Source organism: Bombina bombina, chromosome 7, assembly GCF_027579735.1.
Source record: "Bombina bombina isolate aBomBom1 chromosome 7, aBomBom1.pri, whole genome shotgun sequence".
Classification (NCBI taxonomy): Eukaryota; Metazoa; Chordata; class Amphibia; order Anura; family Bombinatoridae; genus Bombina; species Bombina bombina.
In genome coordinates this window covers 329,213,294-329,233,709 of record NC_069505.1, presented here as the reverse complement: position 1 = coordinate 329,233,709, position 20,416 = coordinate 329,213,294, and positions in this window count along the sequence as shown.

The window sequence follows — 20,416 nt, the reverse complement described above, 5'->3', positions numbered from 1 at the left end:
TAACCATAATGTGCCAGTGACAAAGCACCTGCAGAACATTTTATATTTCTTATAGCAGTCACAGTTCTGTGCACTTAATGTGTTACTACACACCAGAAGGACTTATATGGGAAAACCACCATAAAGAGGAGGGAGTTATTGTTGCTGAGCACTTAGTGTACTTAAACACGGTCCGGTCTATTTCCAAGAGAGGATCAATATAGTAAGCAATATATACTTAACAGCATTAGCAACAGATATAACCTCTGTCAATGCAGTTCAAATTCCAACCCAGTCCCATGGGTAATTACCACCTCAGAAGGTTAGTGCAAACAAAAGCCATCTCTGCTTAGTCATATGTATCGTCAAGCTGTCAATGTTCCAGGCACCCAACACTCAGATGTGAGCAGAGTAATTTCCAGTAGCCACTTCTCAATACAGGTGGGGCTTAGATCAGGATGCAATGTACTATGTCACTGGGAAGCCAAGTTGGGAATGCATGTCATGACATAGTTGCTCCCAAACTTTATAATTCATTGCGAGTGTAATACATGCTCCCTATAGTTTCAATAATGAGCACAAAGTGGAGACTTAGGGGCCGAATTATCAAGCTCCGAATGGAGCTTTGATGCCCCTGTTTCAGCGGAAACAGCAGTTATAAAGCAGAGGTCTAAAGACCGCTGTTCCATAACTTGTCAGCCTGTTGTGAGGCTGCGGACATCAATCCCCCCGATTTTGTACGATCGGGCTGATTGACACCCCCTGCTAGCGGCCTGTTGGCCGCAAATCTGCAGGGGGCGGCATTGCACAAGCAGTTCACAAGAACTGCTTCTGCAATGATAAATGTTGACAATGTAGGCTGTCAGCATTTATTGATGTGCAGCAAATATGATATGCTACATCGTATCATGTCCACTCGTACTTTAATAAATCAGCCCCTTACTCTTGAATTACAAGTCATTGGTAAGTTCTTGTGCAATAGTCACATTAGCGCTGGAAATATTAACCAAAGTGAAAAAAGACTTAAAGGGACATTAAAGCCAAAATTGGAATCCACCTGATGCATTTCAACTTTGAATAGGATAATTTTTATAATATACATGTATTAGCAAAAATACTTATAGAAAAGGCTATAGCTATTTCAAGAGAGTAATTTAGTATACACCATAAACCAGCATTGTAAGCACTTGCTCAGAGTCCCTTAAATGCTTGTACCTTAATGTAATGACTCAATTTCAGCTAGATTACGAGTTTTGAGCGCTATATGGGAAATTAACGACTGCCACAAAAGCGGCGGTATTTCACCTCCCTATAGCGCTGCTATTACAGTTTTGTAAACCCGGCTTTTGCAGGCGATATGGTGGCTTTGAGCTCCATACCTCACCCAAATACAAGCTGTGTTTTGACGTGCTCGTGCACATTTTCCCCATAGACATCAATGGGGAGAGTCGGCTAAAAAAAAGTCTAACATCTGCGATAGCGGAATGAAAAGCTCTGTAACGTAGCCTCATCGATGTCTAGGGGAAAGAAAAAGTTATGTTTAAACCTAACACCCTAACATAAAAAACACCACTAATCTGCTGCCCCTAACATCACTGCCACCTACATAATGTTATTAACCCATAATCTGCCGCCCTTAACATCGCCACCACCTACATTACAGTTATTAAACAGTTATTAACCCCTAATCTGCTGGCCCGAACATCGCCGCCCCCTAAATACACTTATTAACCCCTAATCTGCCACCCTTAACAATGCCGCCACCTACATTACAGTTATTAACCCCTAATCTGCTGTCCCGAACATCGCCACCACCTACCTACACTTCTTAGCCCCTAATCTGCCGCCCCCGATGTCGAAGCCACTATAATAAAGTTATTAACCTCTAAACCTCTATACCTCTGGACTCCCACATCACTAACACTACATAAATATATTATCCCCTAAACCTAACCCTAACGTAACCCTACTCTAAGCATAAGTCTAACCGTAACGTAACCCTGATCCTAACCCTAACACCCCCTAACTTAAATATAATTAAAATAAATCTAAATAAAACTTACCATTAGTATCTAAATAAGCTATTTAAAACTAAATACATACTTACCTGTAAAATAAAACCTAAACTAGCTACAAAATAACTAATAGTTACATTGTAGCTAGCTTAGGTTTTATTTTTATTTCACAGGTAAGTTTGTATTTATTTTAACTATGTAGACTAGTTAGTAAATAGTTATTAACTATTTACTGACTACCTCACTAAAATAAATACAAAGTTACCTGTAAAATAAAACCTAACCTGTCTTACACTAAAAACTAACATTACAATAAAATAAAAAAACTAAATTAATCAAATAAAATGTATCTAAATTACAAAAAACATAAACACTAAATTACACAAAATAAAAAACGAAATTATCCAAAAAAAAAATGAATGACTCATAATCTAATAGCCCTATAAAAATAAAAAAGCCCCCTTAAAATAAAAAAACCCTAGCCTACACTAAACAGCCAAAGGCCCTTAAAAGGGCCTTTTGCAGGGAATTGCCCCAAAGAAATCAGCTCTTTTACCTGTAAAAAAAAAATACAAACAACCCCCCAACAGTAAAACCCACCACCCACACAAACAGTTTTCGAAGACCGGACATCCATCCTCATCCAGGCGGCGAAAGTCTTCATCCAAGCGGGCAGAAGTCTTCATCCAGACAGCATCTTCTATCTTCATGCATCCGGCGTAGAGCGGGTCCATCTTCAAGACATCCGGTGCGGAGCATCCTCTTCTTCCGATCGCCGCTGTAGAATGAAGTTTCCCATTAAGTGATGTCATGGCCAAGATGGCGTCCCTTACATTCCGATTGGCTGATAGAATTATATCAGACAATAGGAATTAAAGTAAAGGTTAAAAAATCCTATTGGCTGTTGCAATCAGCCAATAGGATTGAGCTTTCATCCTATTGACTGATCCAATCAGCCAATAGGATTGAGCTCACATTCTATTGGCTATTCCAATCAGCCAATAGAATGCGAGCTTAATCCTATTGGCTGATTGGATCAGCCAATAGGATGAAAGCTCAATCCTATTGGCTGATTGCAACAGCCAATAGGATTTTTCACCTTTAATTCCTATTGGCTGATAGAATTCTATCAGCTAATCGGAATGTAAGGGACGCCATCTTAGATGACGTCACTTAAAGAGAAACTTCATTCTACAGCAGCGATCGGAAGAAGAGGTTGCTCCGCACCGGGGTTTGGGCAATGTAAAAGAGCTAAATGCCCTTTTAATTAATGGGACAACCAACTCTAGGATATTCAAAATCAATATTTTGCACAGTCTGATAAGACTTTTTTCAGGTGTTAACACTTTTAAATGTTACCTCAAAACAGTAAATAGCTAATTTTAAGTAAAGATTTTTTAAGTGTTTATGTTTATGACCGGTCATATTATTACTTATATATTTCTATGTGAGCTTTTTAACAGGATAAATAATTTTTTATTTTGATACTAGACTGATTTTCGATACCTAGTCACATTTTATGCTATATTAATATAGGAGCATTCACTTTCTTTAACATAGAATTTGTTATGTACTACATATCCTTAATAAATATTTTTTTAAATTTTTTATAAATATATATTTGCTGATTTTCCTCATCCCCACAGCTGTTCAACGCATACACACACCTCTTTCCTCTTTTTGAACCAATTTCCTATATTTTCTGCTTTATGGGAGCAGAATAGTGTGTATTGCAGGGGTTAGATTTGCGCACCTTATACACATCCCTTTTCTTTAAATACCTTTTAAGGACAATGCCCATCCAAATGCCCTTTTCAGGGCAATGGTTAGCTTAGGTTTATTTAGATAGGTTTTTATTTGAGGGGTTTGGTTGTGTGGGTGGTGGATTTTACTGTTGGGGGGTTGTTAGTATTTTTTTTTTACAGGTAAAAGAGCTGATTTCTTTGGGGCAATGTCCCGCAAAAGGCCCTTTTAAGGGCTATCGTCAGTTTAGTGTAGGCTAGGGTTTTTTTTATTTTGGGGGGCTATTAGATTAGGAGTAATTCGTTTTCATTCTGGATAATTTCGTTTTTTATTTTGTGTAATTTAGTGTTTATTTTTCTTGTAATTTAGATAATTGTATTTGATTAATTTAATTTGTTTATTTTATTGTAATGTTAGTTTTTAGTATAAGGCAGGTTAGGTTTTATTTTACAGGTAACTTTGTATTTATTTTTAACTAGGTAGCTAGTAAATAGTTAATAACTATTTACTGACTAGTCTATCTTGTTAAAATAAATAAAAACTTACCTGTGAAATAAAAATAAAACCTAAGCTAGCTAAATTGTAACTATTAGTTATTTTGTAGCTAGCTTAGGTTTTATTTTACAGGTAAGTATGTATGTAGTTTTAAATAGGTTATTTAGGTAATAATTGTAAGTTTTATTTAGATTTATTTTAATTATATTTAACTTAGGGGGTGTTAGGGTTAGGGTTACATTAGGGTTAGGGTTAGATTTAGGTTTAGGATTACGTTAGGGTTAGGTTTAGGCGTTAATATATTTATGTAGTGATGCGGGAGGGCAGCGGTTTAGGGGTTAATACGTTTATTATAGTGGCTGTGTGGGCATACGGCATATTTGGGGTTAATAATATTTAAATAATGTTTGCGATGTGGGAGGGCGGTGGTTTAGGGGTTAATTAGTTTATTATAGTGGTGACAATGTCGGGCAGCGGCGGAATAGGGGTTAATACATTTTTTAAGTGGCGGCGATGTCCGGAGTGGTAGATTAGGGTTTAATAATTTATTTTAGTGTTTGTGATACGGGAGGGCCTCGGTTTAGGGGTTAATAGCCTTGTAATACTGGCGCTATGAAAGTCCCATTGAAAAATTACTTTTTTAAAAGTCTGGTACTGATGTTGCGTGATGGCCAAAAAGGTGTGCGGTACACCTATACCTGCAAGACTTGTAAAAGTGGCGTTAGGGAAAAAGCAGCATTATTAAGCATAATGCTGCTTTTTCACTCGTAACGCCAAACTCGTAATCTACCTGATAGTTATTAACCCCTAATCTGTCACCCCCAACATCGTCGCCACCTACATTACAGTTATTAACCCCTAATCTGCCGTCCCCAACATCAAGGCCACCTACAAAATGTTTTTAACCCTTAATCTGCTGTCCCTAACATCGCCGACACCTACCTACACTTTTTAGCCCCTAATCTGCCGCCCCCAATGCCGCCGCCACTATACTAAAGTTATTAACCCCCTAAACCTCTGGCCTCCCACATCACTAACAGTACATATATATATATATATATATATATATATATATTAACCCCTAAACCTAACCTTAACGTAACCCTAACCCTAACACCCCCTAACAAATATAATTAAAATAAATCTAAATAAAAACGTACAATTATTACCTAAATAATTCCTATTTAAAACTAAATACGTACTTACCTGTAAAATAAAACCTTAACAAGCTACAATATAACTAATAGTTATATTGTAGCTTTCTTAGGTTTTATTTTTATTTCACAGGTAAGTTTGTATTTATTTTAACTAGGTAGACTAGTTAGTAATTAACTATTTACTAACTACCTAGTTAAAATAAATACAAAGTGACCTGTAAAATAAAACCTAACCTGCCTTACACTAAAAACTAACATTACAATAAAATAAAAATAAAAAAATTAATCAAATACAATTATCTAAATTACAATCTAATAGCCCTATCAAAAATAAAAAAAGACCCCCTAAAATTAAAAAAACCCTAGCCTACCCTAAGCTATCAATAGTCCTTAAAAGGGCCTTCTGTGGGGCATTGCCCCAAAGAAATCAGCTCTTTTACCTGTAAAAAAAAAAATACAAACAACCCCCCAACAGTAAAACCCACCACCCACACAACCAAACCCCCCAAATAAAAACCTATCTAAATAAACCTAAGCTAACCATTGCCCTTTTATCTGTAAAATAAAATACACACAACCCCCCAACAGTAAAACCCACCACCCAACTAACCAACCCTATCTAAATAAACCTAATCTAACCATTGCCCTGAAAATGTCATTGTGCTTAAAAGGGCATTTAGCTCTTTTACATTGCCAAAACCCACCCAATAAACCCTTAAAAAAACCTAATACTAACCCCCGACAATCCACTTACAGTTTTCGAAGACCGGACATCCATCCTCATCCAGGTGGCAGAAGTCTTCATCTAAGCGGGTAGAAGTCTTCATCCAAGCGAGCAGAAGTCTTCATCCAGACGGCATCTTCTATCTTCATCTATCCGGCGCGGAGCGGGTCCATCTTCAAGACATCTGGCGCGGAGCATCCTCTTCTTCCGATGGTCGCTGTAGAATGAAGTTTCCCTTTAAGTGACGTCATCCAAGATGGCGTCCCTTACATTCCGATTGACTGATAGAATTCTATCAGCCAATAGAAATTAAAGGGGAAAAAATCCTATTTACTGTTGCAATCAGCCAATAGGATTGAGCTTTTATCCTATTGGCTAATGTTGGCATTCCCTCAATGAACTGTAGCCCCCCAGTGCCGGCAGCACTCATGCAGGCCCAGACCATGACACTACCACCACCATGCTTGACTGTAGGCAAGACACACTTGTCTTTGGTTCCAGTAATCCATGTCCTTAGTCTGCTTGTCTTCAGCAAACTGTTTGCGGGCTTTCTTGTACATCATCTTTAGAAGAGGCATCCTTCTGAGACAATAACCATGCAGACCAATTTGATGCAGTGTGCAGCGTATGGTCTGAGCACTGACAGGCTGACCCCCCCACCCCTTCAACCTCTGCAGCAATGTTGGCAGCACTCATACATCTATTTCCCAAAGACAACATCTGAATATGACGCTGAGCATGTGCATTCAACATCTTTGGTCAACCATGGCGAGGCCTGTTCTGAATGGAACCTGTCCTGTGAAACCACTGTATGGTCTTGTTCACCGTGCTGCAGCTCAGTTTCATGGTCTTGGCAATCTCCTTATAGCCTAGGCCATCTTTTTGTAGAGCAACAATTCTTTTTTTCAGATCCTCAGAGAGTTCTTTGCCATGAGGTGCCATGTTGAACTTCCAGTAACCAGTATGAGAGTGTGTGAGAGTGATAACACCAAATGTAACACACCTGCTCCCCATTCACACCTGAGACCTTGTAATATTAATGAGTCACATGACACCGGGGAGGGAAAATTTCTAATTGGGCCCAATTTGGAAATTTCCACTTAGGGGTGTACTCACTTTTGTTGCCAACGGTTTAGACATTAATGGCTGTGTGTTTTGAGTTATTTTGAGGGGACAGCAAATGTACACTGTTATACAGGCTGTACACTCATAACTTTAAATTGTAGCAAAGTGTAATTTCTTCAGTGTTGTCACATGAAAAGATATAATACAATATTTACAAAAATGTGAGGGGTGTACTCACTTTTGTGAGATATATATATATATATATATATATACTGTGTGTATATATATACATATTTATGTATATGTGTATGTATATGTCAAAATATGTGTATGGTAGTATATATGTGTATTTATGTGTTGATATATGTATATAAGTATATAGTAGACACACTCTGCAATCTCGCTTCTCCAGACCAAAACGGAAAAAAACTTTATTTGAAAAAATTATTAAAAACCATTAGATAACATGTAAAAACATGAAAATCAAAGGTACAGTCCTGTAACTAGGTTAGAACAAACAGCCAAACATGTTTCGGGCCAAGTCTTAGCCTTTGTTCTCTGGCATAACCTGTGTTCCAACCTGATCGCTTTATTTAAAGGCATAATCATCTGATAATTGCAGGCACCTATTGCATTATTGACCCTTAACCATTGGGAACAACCCAAGGCGTTTCTTTTTAAAGGTTAAAACTTTAAGTTTTATATTTTGTAAATAATAACTCATTTTAGGACTAATTGTGTGTATCAAAAAAGTGTATCTTTGTTTTGATCCAAAAGTTACTTATGTTATTATCTGAATACAAAAAAGGCTGGTATTAGGACTTGTAGTCTCATAACAATCCTATTTTCTGTAAAATATACTTGCCCAGCATTTTTAATAGAACAGATCAACATCCATAATAGAGTTCAGACCAAAGGGGTGCTTGGTTTGAATAATAAAAATCCAAAACACCTCCCTTTGGTCTAGAAGTCTTTCCCTATCCCAACTTCCCAACTCTCCTATGTCTGGGGACATGATCAATACCCTGAACTGTTGGCAGGGAATCATTAGAGTTCTGTTCCTGAAATGTTTCGCTATGGGAGTGGTACTTTTGGGGTTCCCTATGTCTTAGCTGTCATAACCTATCTATCTATCTATCTATCTATCTATCTATCTATCTATCTATCTATCTATCTATCTATATATATATATATATATATATATATTTCTCCAACATTGGTGTGTCCGGTCCACGGCGTCATCCTTACTTGCCAGAAAATGGCAAAGAGTCCCAGCAAAGCTGGTCACATGATCCCTCCTAGGCTCCGCCCACCCCAGTCATTCTCTTTGCCGTTGCACAGGCAACATCTCCACGGAGATGGTTAAGAGTTTTTTGGTGTTTAAATGTAGTTTTTATTCTTCTATCAAGTGTTTGTTATTTTAAAATAGTGCTGGTATGTACTATTTACTCTGAAACAGAAAAGGATGAAGATTTCTGTTTGTAAGAGGAAGATGATTTTAGCAGACAGTAACTAAAATCGATTGCTGTTTCCACATAGGACTGTTGAGATGAAGTAACTTCAGTTGGGGGAAACAGTTAGCAGACTTTTCTGCTTAAGGTATGACTAGCCATATTTCTAACAAGACTGTGTAATGCTGGAAGGCTGTCATTTCCCCTCATGGGGACCGGTAAGCCATTTTCTTAGTCAAACAAACAGAATAAAGGGCTTAATATGGGCTAAAAAAACTGGTAGACATTTTTATGGGCTAAATCGATTGCTTTATTTGGGCATATTATTCAGATTTAGGCTAACAATTGGCATTTATAATCTTGGGGAACGCTTATAAAACGGCAGGCACTGTTTTGGACACCTTTTTCAGTCAGGGGGCCTTTCTAGTTATAGACTGAGCCTCATTTTCGCGCCATTAATGCGCAGTTGTTTTTTGAGAACAGGGCATGCAGATGCATGTGTGAGGGTCTAAAAATCTCTGAAAAAGCTTCTAGAAGAACTCATTTGGTATCGTATTCCCCTCAGGGCTTGGTTGGGTCTTAGCAAAGACTATAGCTGGGACTGTATAGGGGTTAAATGTAAAAACGGCTCCGGTTCCGTTATTTTAAGGGTTAAAGCTCTGAAATTTGGTGTGCAATACTTTTAAGGCTTTAAGACACTGTGATGAAATTTTGGTAATTTTTTAACGATTCCTTCATACTTTTTCACATATTCAGTAATAAAGTGTTTTCTGTTTGAAATTTAAAGTGACAGTAACGGTTTTATTTTAAAACGTTTTTTGTGCTTTGTTGACAAGATTAAGCCTGTTTAACATGTCTGTACCTTCAGATAAGCTATGTTCTATATGTATGAAAACCAATGTGTCTCCCCATTTAAATTTATGTGATAATTGTGCCATAGCGTCCAAACAAAGTAAGGACAGTACTGCCACAGATAATGATATTGCCCAAGATGATTCCTCAAATGAGGGGAGTAAACATGATACTACATCATCTCCTACTGTGTCTACACCAGTTTTGCCCATGCAGGAGGCCCCTAGTACATCTAGTGCGCCAATACTTATTACCATGCAACAATTAACGGCTGTAATGGATAACTCCATAGCAAATCTTTTATCCAAAATGCCTACTTATCAGAGAAAGCGCAATTGCTCTGTTTTAAACACTGAAGAGCAAGAGGGCGCTGATGATAATTGTTCTGTCATACCCTCACACCAATCTGAAGGGGCCATGAGGGAGGTTTTGTCTGATGGAGAAATTACAGATTCAGGAAAAATTTCTCATCAAGCTGAACCTGATGTTGTGACATTTAAATTTAAATTAGAACATCTCCGCACACTGCTTAAGGAGGTGTTATCTACTCTGGATGATTGTGACAATTTGGTCATTCCAGAGAAATTATGCAAGATGGACAGGTTCCTAGAGGTTCCGGTGCCCCCCGACGCTTTTCCTATACCCAAGCGGGTGGCGGACATAGTAAATAAGGAGTGGGAAAAGCCCGGCATACCTTTTGTTCCCCCCCCCCTATATTTAAGAAATTATTTCCTATGGTCGACCCCAGAAAGGACTTATGGCAGACAGTCCCCAAGGTCGAGGGGGCAGTTTCTACTCTAAACAAACGCACTGCTATTCCTATCGAAGATAGTTGTGCTTTCAAAGATCCTATGGATAAAAAATTGGAAGGTTTGCTTAAAAAGATTTTTGTACAGCAAGGCTACCTTCTACAACCAATTTCATGCATTGTTCCTGTCACTACGGCAGCGTGGTTCTGGTTCGAGGAACTAGAAAAGTCGCTCAGTAGAGAAACTCCATATGAGGAGGTTATGGACAGAGTTCACGCACTTAAATTGGCTAACTCTTTTATTTTAGATGCCGCTTTGCAATTAGCCAGATTAGCGGCGAAAAATTCAGGGTTTGCTATCGTGGCGCGCAGAGCGCTTTGGCTAAAGTCTTGGTCAGCGGATGTGTCATCCAAGACAAAATTGCTTAACATCCCTTTCAAAGGTAAAACTTTATTTGGACCAGAATTGAAAGAGATTATTTCAGACATCACTGGAGGAAAGGGCCACGCCCTTCCACAGGATAGGTCTTTTAAGGCTAAAAATAAGCCTAATTTTCGTCCCTTTCGCAGAAACGGACCAGCCTCTAATTCTGCATCATCTAAGCAAGAGGGTAATGCCTCACAACCCAAACCAGCCTGGAAACCAATGCAAGGCTGGAACAAGGGTAAGCAGGCCAAGAAGCCTGCCACTGCTAACAAAACAGCATGAAGGAGTAGCCCCCGATCCGGGACCGGATCTGGTGGGGGGCAGGCTCTCTCTCTTTGCTCAGGCTTGGGCAAGAGATGTTCAGGATCCTTGGGTGCTAGAAATAGTTTCTCAAGGTTATCTCCTGGAATTCAAGGAACTACCCCCAAGGGGAAGGTTCCACAAGTCTCTCACTTATCCTCAAACCAAATAAAGAGACAGGCTTTCTTACATTGTGTAGAAGACCTGTTAAAGATGGGAGTGATACACCCAGTTCCAATAAAGGAACAAGGAATGGGATTTTATTCCAATCTGTTCGTAGTTCCCAAAAAAGACGGAACGTTCAGACCAATTTTGGATTTGAAGATCCTAAACAAATTTCTCAGGGTACCATCGTTCAAAATGGAAACTATTCGAACGATTCTACCCACCATCCAGGAAAGTCAATTTATGACTACCGTGGATCTAAAGGATGCGTACCTACATATTCCTATCCACAAAGAACTTCATCAGTTCCTAAGGTTCGCTTTTCTGGACAAACATTACCAGTTTGTGGCCCTCCCATTCGGATTAGCCACTGCTCCAAGGATTTTCACAAAGGTGCTAGGGTCACTTCTAGCGGTTCTAAGACCAAGGGGCATTGCAGTAGTACCTTACTTGGACGACATTCTAATACAAGCGTCGTCCCTGTCAAAAGCAAAGGCTCATACGGACATCGTTCTAGCCTTTCTCAGATCTCACGGATGGAAGGTGAACAAAGAAAAAAGTTCTCTGTCCCCGTCAACAAGAGTTCCCTTCTTGGGAACAATAATAGATTCCTTAGAAATGAGGATTTTTCTGACAGAGGTCAGAAAATCAAAACTTCTAAGCTCTTGTCAAGTGCTTCATTCTGTTCCTCGTCCTTCCATAGCGCAGTGCATGGAAGTAGTAGGATTGATGGTTGCAACAATGGACATAGTTCCTTTTGCACAAATTCATCTAAGACCATTACAACTGTGCATGCTCAAACAGTGGAATGGGGATTATACAGACTTGTCTCCAATGATTCAAGTAGATCAAAAGACCAGAGATTCACTCCGTTGGTAGCTGACCCTGGACCATCTGTCCCAGGGAATGAGCTTCCGCAGGCCAGAGTGGGTCATTGTCACGACCGACGCCAGTTTAGTGGGCTGGGGCGCGGTCTGGGAATCCCTGAAAGCTCAGGGACTATGGTCTCGGGAAGAGTCTCTTCTCCCGATAAACATTCTGGAACTGAGAGCGATATTCAATGCTCTCAGAGCTTGGCCTCAACTAGCAAAGGCCAAATTCATAAGGTTCCAATCGGTCAACATGACGACCGTTGCTTATATCAATCATCAGGGGGGAACAAAGAGTTCCCTGGCGATGAAAGAAGTGACCAAAATAATTCAATGGGCGGAGGATCACTCCTGCCACTTGTCTGCGATCCACATCCCAGGAGTGGAAAATTGGGAAGCGGATTTTCTGAGTCGTCAGACATTCCATCCGGGGGAGTGGGAATTCCATCTGGAAATCTTTGCCCAAATATCTCAATTATGGGGCATTCCAGACATGGATCTGATGGCGTCTCGTCAGAACTTCAAGGTTCCTTGCTACGGGTCCAGATCCAGGGATCCCAAGGCGACTCTAGTAGATGCACTAGTAGCACCTTGGACCTTCAACCTAGCTTATGTATTCCCACCGTTTCCTCTCATTCCCAGGCTGGTAGCCAGGATCAATCAGGAGAGGGCCTCGGTGATCTTGATAGCTCCTGCGTGGCCACGCAGGACTTGGTATGCAGACCTGGTGAATATGTCATCGGCTCCACCATGGAAGCTACCTTTGAGACAGGAGCTTCTTGTTCAGGGTCCATTCGAACATCCAAATCTGGTCTCCCTCCAACTGACAGCTTGGAGATTGAACGCTTGATTCTATCAAAGCGTGGGTTTTCAGATTCTGTTATAGATACTCTGGTTCAGGCCAGAAAACCTGTGACTAGAAAAATTTACCATAAAATATGGGAAAAATATATCTGTTGGTGTGAATCCAAAGGATTCCCATGGAATAAGATAAAAATTCCTAAGATTCTCTCCTTTCTACAAGAAGGTTTGGAGAAAGGATTATCTGCAAGTTCTCTAAAGGGACAGATCTCTGCTTTATCTGTCTTACTACACAAAAGACTGGCAGCTGTGCCAGATGTTCAAGCTTTTGTTCAGGCTCTAGTTAGGATCAAGCCTGTTTACAGACCTTTGACTCCTCCCTGGAGTCTAAATCTTGTTCTTTCAGTTCTTCAAGGGGTTCCGTTTGAACCTTTACATTCCATAGATATTAAGTTACTATCTTGGAAAGTTTTGTTTTTAGTTGCAATTTCTTCTGCTAGAAGAGTTTCAGAGTTATCTGTTCTGCAGTGTTCTCCGCCCTATCTGGTGTTCCATGCAGATAAGGTGGTTTTGCGTACTAAGCCTGGTTTTCTTCCTAAGGTTGTTTCTAACAAAAATATTAACCAGGAGATAGTTGTACCTTCTTTGTGTCCGAATCCAGTTTCAAAGAAGGAACGTTTGTTACACAATTTGGACGTTGTCTGTGCTCTAAAGTTCTATTTAGAGGCTACTAAAGATTTCAGACAAACATCTTCTTTGTTTTTTGTTTATTCTGGTAAAAGGAGAGGTCAAAAAGCGACTTCTACCTCTCTTTCCTTTTGGCTTAAAAGTATTATCCGATTGGCTTATGAGACTGCCGGACGGCAACCTCCTGAAAAAATTACAGCTCACTCCACTAGAGCTGTGGCTTCCACATGGGCCTTCAAGAACGAGGCTTCTGTTGACCAGATATGTAAGGCAGCGACTTGGTCTTCACTGCACACTTTTGCCAAATTTTACAAATTTGATACTTTTGCTTCTTCGGAGGCTATTTTTGGGAGAAAGGTTTTGCAAGCTGTGGTGCCTTCCGTTTAGGTGACCTGATTTGCTCCCTCCCTTCATCCGTGTCCTAAAGCTTTGGTATTGGTTCCCACAAGTAAGGATGACGCCGTGGACCGGACACACCAATGTTGGAGAAAACAGAATTTATGCTTACCTGATAAATTACTTTCTCCAACGGTGTGTCCGGTCCACGGCCCGCCCTGGTTTTTTAATCAGGTCTGATGAATTATTTTCTCTAACTACAGTCACCACGGTACTATATGGTTTCTCCTATATATATTTCCTCCTGTCCGTCGGTCGAATGACTGGGGTGGGCGGAGCCTAGGAGGGATCATGTGACCAGCTTTGCTGGGACTCTTTGCCATTTCCTGTTGGGGAAGAGAATATCCCACAAGTAAGGATGATGCCGTGGACCGGACACACCGTTGGAGAAAGTAATTTATCAGGTAAGCATAAATTCTGTTATATAAAATAAAGTAAGTGATGTGTCAGCTCACCTATACCATACATATAAATGCTACCCTGGTAAACTAAATGCTCGAAACATTTGATTATACGCCCGCAAAGACGCTAGCATACCTTGCTTTACTGTGCTGCTACGCTAATCTGTTGTGGATTAACCAATTACTTACCCTGCTTCAAGATATACTACTTGGCTGTGACTGTACTTTTGATAGAACTTTGATTTTCATTTGGGATCAGTGATCGCTAATACCTACACCGCATGTGGGACTATTAGAAGCACTATCAGGCTTATATCAATACCCAATGGCCATTGGTGTTTTTTCTAATTGTATAAATGTGTCTAGTATGTAATTAACTCTGTTTTCATTCTTAGGGTTTACCAATTGACTACATGTTGGATTCTTGTGATCTTTTTTGAGGCATTATTAATGCCTCATACACGCTTAATAAAAGATTACTTTATTAATTCCAAGTTTAGAGGTATCTGTGGGGAAAGGAGCTTGTCACCTAGGAGTTGGTCTCTCACCTAAATAGCCAAGGGTATCAACAATTATCTTAGAATAGTGTATGTGTAAGTGCCGGCTAGAACATACTCTTTTTCTTTCAATAATATATATAAAGCTGTGATGTCACCAGAGCCACAGGCAGTTAACCCCAGTCCGGAATGGGTGCAAGAAACAAGGGGGATTACAAATAAAAAGTAATACAACACCTAGAAACACCCAGCACTCACCAGCTAGCTCACAGCTAAGATAAAATCACAACTGGAAAGGTTAGTCACCGCAATGGAAAAAGCTCAGGCACCACGTCAAGGTCCTTTCCACTGCCTAAGTCCCTAACACAGCCACACCATGCGAGCTTACAAAGCCAAACAAACTGAGGACAAAGAAGGTGTGCACCTTCCCAGTTGTGATTTTATCTTAGCTGTGAGCTAGCTGGTGAGTGCTGGGTGTATCTATGTGTTGTATTACTTTTTGTTTGTAATCCCCCTTGTTTCTTGCACCCATTCCAGACTGGGGTTAACTGCCTGTGGCTCTGGTGACATCACAGCTTTTTTGGAGTGCTATTAAGCACCCAGGGCTGGGATGTTGCCGAGTCACTAGATGTGTACCTGGTCCGGTCTTGGAGTGCAGTTCCCTTCCATTTTTTTTTTTATTTCTCTGGGTGACTACATCCACCTGTGCACCCCTTCTTTGTCCTCAGTTTGTTTGGCTTTGTAAGCTTGCATGGTGTGGCTGTGTTAGGGACTCAGGCAGTGAAAAGGACCTTGATGTGGTGCCTGAGCTTTTCCCATTTGGCCAGATACGGTAACTAACCTTTCCAGTTTTGATTTTATCTTAGCTGTGAGCTAGCTGGTGAGTGCTCGGTGTAGCTATGTGTTATATATATATATATATATATATATATATATATACACACACGTATATACATATGTACATATAAATATATATGCATATATATATACATATACATATACATATATACACATATAACACATATATACACATGTATATACATATGTACAGATACACATTTTGAAGCCCTTTCCAGTTAAATACCTCAAAACTTGAAAAATAATTTTCAATTAATATAAATGTTTTATATTGTATTGAACTATGTATTTAATGTAAATTATTTTACAAACTGATGTTCTTTACATTTATTTTTAAATAAATAAGTGTATGGATGATACAGGATTTTCTGGCCGGGTATCTGACTTGCTAGGTTGCAGTGTTTATGTTATTGACTGTCGATTGTGACTCTTCAGCATATAATAAGTGCAAGTAATCACATTTTAGTATTCATACTTTTTTCTACCTTTTTATCATTTTATATTTGATGTGTTTTATTAAAAATATTGTATTAGTTGATAATATATATATATATATATATATATATATATATATGTAATATATATTCATATAGATATATAGTTATACAATTATATTTTACAAAAAAACATTATCATATAAATACATATAAATATATATTTAAAAATAAAAATACCAGTTTTTTCTATTTGAAGATTAATGGAATGTTAAATATTTATAACTACCTTCCGCTTTTGTGCAGGTTGTCTAACGCTGTGTCGCGTTGGCGTGCAAACAATGGCCTAGATTTGGAGTTCGGCGGTAGCCGTCAAAACCAGCGTTAGAGGCTCCTAACGCTGGTTTTGGCCGCCCGCTGGTATTTGGAGTCAGTGATTAAAGGGTCTAACGCTCACTTTTCAGCCGCGACTTTTCCATACCGCAGATCCCCCTACGCCATTTGCGTATCCTATCTTTTCAATGGGATCTTTCTAACGCCGGTATTTAGAGTCGTTTCTGAAGTGAGCGTTAGAGCTCTAACGACAAAATTCCAGCCGCCTGAAAATAGCAGGAGTTAAGAGCTTTCTGGCTAACGCCGGTTCATAAAGCTCTTAACTACTGTACCCTAAAGTACACTAACACCCATAAACTACCTATGTACCCCTAAACCGAGCTCCCCCCACATCGCCGCCACTCGATTAAAATTTTTAACCCCTAATCTGCCGACCGCCACCTACGTTATACTTATGTACCCCTAATCTGCTGCCCCTAACCCCGCCGACCCCTGTATTACATTTATTAACCCCTAACCTGCCCCCCACAACGTCGCCGCCAGCTACTTAAAATAATTAACCCCTAATCTTCCGACCGCAAAGCGCCGCCACCTACGTTATCCCTATGTACCCCTAATCTGCTACCCCTAACACCGCCGACCCCTATATTATATTTATTAACCCCTAATCTGCCCCCCTCAACGTCGCCGACACCTGCCTACACTTATTAACCCCTAATCTGCCGAGCGGACCTGAGCGCTACTATAATAAAGTTATTAACCCCTAACCCGCCTCACTAACCCTATCATAAATAGTATTAACCCCTAATCTGCCCTCCCTAACATCGCCGACACCTAACTTCAATTATTAACCCCTAATCTGCCGAGCGGAGCTCACCGCTATTCTAATAAATTGATTAACCCCTAAAGCTAAGTCTAACCCTAACACTAACACCCCCCTAACTTAAATATAATTTACATCTAACGAAATTAATTAACTCTTATTAAATAAATGATTCCTATTTAAAGCTAAATACTTACCTGTAAAATAAATCCTAATATAGCTACAATATAAATTATAATTATATTATAGCTATTTTAGGATTAATATTTATTTTACAGGCAACTTGGTATTTATTTTAACTAGGTACAATAGCTATTAAATAGTTAAGAACTATTTAATAGCTACCTAGTTAAAATAATAACAAATTTACCTGTAAAATAAATCCTAACCTAAGATATAATTAAACCTAACACTACACTATCAATAAAATAATTAAATAAACTACCTACAATTACCTACAATTAACCTAACACTACACTATCAATAAAGTAATTAAACACAATTGCTACAAATAAATACAATTAAATAAACTAGCTAAAGTACAAAAAATAAAAAAGAACTAAGTTACAAAAAATAATAAAATATTTACAAACATAAGAAAAATATTACAACAATTTTAAAATAATTACACCTACTCTAAGCCCCCTAATAAAATAACAAAGCCCCCCAAAATAAAAAATTCCCTACCCTATTCTAAATTAAAAAAGTTACAAGCTCTTTTACCTTACCAGCCCTGAACAGGGCCCTTTGCGGGGCATGCCCCAAGGATTTCAGCTCTTTTGCCTGTAAAAAAAAACATACCATACCCCCCCCCCAACATTACAACCCACCACCCACATACCCCTAATCTAACCCAAACCCCCCTTAAATAAACCTAAAACTAAGCCCCTGAAGATCTTCCTACCTTGTCTTCACCATACCAGGTTCACCGATCCGTCCTGGCTCCAACATCTTCATCCAACCCAAGCGGGGGTTGGCGATCCATCATCCGGTGCTGAAGAGGTCCAGAAGAGGCTCCAAAGTCTTCCTCCTATCCGGTAAGAAGAGGACATCCGGACCGGCAAACATCTTCTCCAAGCGGCATCTTCAATCTTCTTCCATCCGGTGCGGAGTGGGTCCATCTTGAAGCAGGCGACGCGGATCCATCCTCTTCTTCCGTTGTCTCCCGACGAATGACGGTTCCTTTAAGGGACGTCATCCAAGATGGCGTCCCTCGAATTCCGATTGGCTGATAGGATTCTATCAGCCAATCTGAATTAAGGTAGGAATTTTCTGATTGGCTGATGGAATCAGCCAATCAGAATCAAGTTCAATCCGATTGGCTGATCCAATCAGCCAATCAGATTGAGCTCGCATTCTATTGGCTGATCGGAACAGCCAATAGAATGCGAGCTCAATCTGATTGGCTGATTGGATCAGCCAATCGGATTGAACTTGATTCTGATTGGCTGATTCCATCAGCCAATCAGAAAATTCCTACCTTAATTCCGATTGGCTGATAGAATCCTATCAGCCAATCGGAATTCGAGGGACGCCATCTTGGATGACGTCCCTAAAAGGAACCGTCATTCGTCGGGAGACAACGGAAGAAGAGGATGGATCCGCGTCGCCTGCTTCAAGATGGACCCGCTCCGCACCGGATGGAAGAAGATTGAAGATGCCGCTTGGAGAAGATGTTTGCCGGTCCGGATGTCCTCTTCTTGCCGGATAGGAGGAAGACTTTGGAGCCTCTTCTGGACCTCTTCAGCACCGGATGATGGATCGCCAACCCCCGCTTGGGTTGGATGAAGATGTTGGAGCCAGGACGGATCGGTGAACCTGGTATGGTGAAGACAAGGTAGGAAGATCTTCAGGGGCTTAGTGTTAGGTTTATTTAAGGGGGGTTTGGGTTAGATTAGGGGTATGTGGGTGGTGGGTTGTAATGTTGGGGGGGGTATGGTATGTTTTTTTTTACAGGCAAAAGAGCTGAAATCCTTGGGGCATGCCCCGCAAAGGGCCCTGTTCAGGGCTGGTAAGGTAAAAGAGCTTGTAACTTTTTTAATTTAGAATAGGGTAGGGAATTTTTTATTTTGGGGGGCTTTGTTATTTTATTAGGGGGCTTAGAGTAGGTGTAATTAGTTTAAAATTGTTGTAATATTTTTCTTATGTTTGTAAATATTTTATTATTTTTTGTAACTTAGTTCTTTTTTATTTTTTGTACTTTAGCTAGTTTATTTAATTGTATTTATTTGTAGGAATTGTGTTTAATTAATTTATTGATAGTGTAGTGTTAGGTTAATTGTAGGTAATTGTAGGTAGTTTATTTAATTAATTTATTGATAGGGTAGTGTTAGGTTTAATTATATCTTAGGTTAGGATTTATTTTACAGGTAAATTTGTTATTATTTTAACTAGGTAACTATTAAATAGTTCTTAACTATTTAATAGCTATTGTACCTGGTTAAAATAATTAAAAAGTTGCCTGTAAAATAAATATTAATCCTAAAATAGCTACAATGTAATTATAATTTATATTGTAGCTATATTAGGATTTATTTTACAGGTAAGTATTTAGCTTTAAATAGGAATAAGTTATTTAATAAGAGTTAATTTATTTCGTTAGATGTAAATTATATTTAACTTAGGGGGGTGTTAGTATTAGGGCTAGACTTAGCTTTAGGGGTTAATACATTTATTATAGTAGCGGTGAGGTCCGCTCGGCAGATTAGGGGTTAATAATTGAAGGTAGGTGTCGGCGATGTTAGGGAGGGCAGATTAGGGGTTAATACTATTTATGATAGGGTTAGTGAGGTGGATTAGGGGTTAATAACTTTATTATAGTAGCGCTCAGGTCCGCTCGGCAGATTAGGAGTTAATAAGTGTAGGCAGGTGTCGGCGACGTTGAGGGGGGCAGATTAGGGGTTAATAAATATAATATAGGGGTCGGCGATGTTAGGGCAGCAGATTAGGGGTACATAGGGATAACGTAGGTTGCGGCGGTTTACGGAGCGGCAGATTAGGGGTTAAAAAAAATATGCAGGGGTCAGCGATAGCGGGGGCGGCAGATTAGGGGTTAATAAGTGTAAGGTTAGGGGTGTTTAGACTCGGGGTACATGTTAGAGTGTTAGGTGCAGACGTAGGAAGTGTTTCCCCATAGGAAACAATGGGGCTGCGTTAGGAGCTGAACGCTGCTTTTTTGCAGGTGTTAGGTTTTTTT